The sequence below is a fragment of the Amborella trichopoda genome, chromosome 9, assembly GCF_054954075.1.
Source record: "Amborella trichopoda isolate Santa Cruz 75 chromosome 9, AtrichopodaSantaCruz75HAP2 v2.0, whole genome shotgun sequence".
Lineage (NCBI taxonomy): Eukaryota > Viridiplantae > Streptophyta > Magnoliopsida > Amborellales > Amborellaceae > Amborella > Amborella trichopoda.
The window spans coordinates 7,900,496-7,901,113 of record NC_142344.1 but is presented as its reverse complement, the minus strand read 5'-3'; the positions used below and the strand labels follow the sequence as shown (position 1 = coordinate 7,901,113).

Genomic DNA, 618 nt, shown 5'->3' with positions numbered 1-618 from the left:
TCAAAAGCCATGGAGAATCATAGGCTCTGAAACGACTTGATGAGGCACTAGAGAAGGATGAGAGGCTCTGCAGCATGCCATGGAAACCAATGCCTTCTCCACCTCCTTTGAAGCATTCTTGTTCAACAAGGAGACCATGTACTCCATCACAAATGACTCGCAAGGCACAGTAAAAGGGCAGCATCCTATGAATCCAAACTCTTCTTCGGCTACCAAAAGTATCTCCTGAAAGATGTGTCGATTAAGAAAGGCCAGTGGAATCACGAATCGGCTTCCATCTACTGTATAAATGACAAATGGACCCTCATCAGCAATTGAATCCATTCGATTACTAGTATTTCTTTTGAGCGATATTCTCCACCTCTGACTCATGCCTTTTTTCTGCCATTTGTACACTCTCTCCAAGAGCCTATTTGAATTGATCATGGCTGAATGCAAAATTTAGAGGAACTTAATATTTGTTTCTTGGGTAAGCAGGGGACCTTATGTGTGTAACTAGAAAGAAGAGAAGACAAGTTGAGAATTGAAGAGTTTGTGGCGCAAGAATGAGCTTGTGGTGGTGTGAATGGGAGGTGATGAGCTCAGCCTTATATTGAAATGTGCAGAGAGAGAGAGCCG

General features: G+C 43.0%; 1 pseudogene; it reads right to left on the bottom strand.

The window, feature by feature from the left end:
* On the bottom strand, positions 1-324 carry LOC105421814 (auxin-responsive protein SAUR36 pseudogene; annotated as a pseudogene).
* Positions 325-618: the final 294 nt, after the last annotated feature.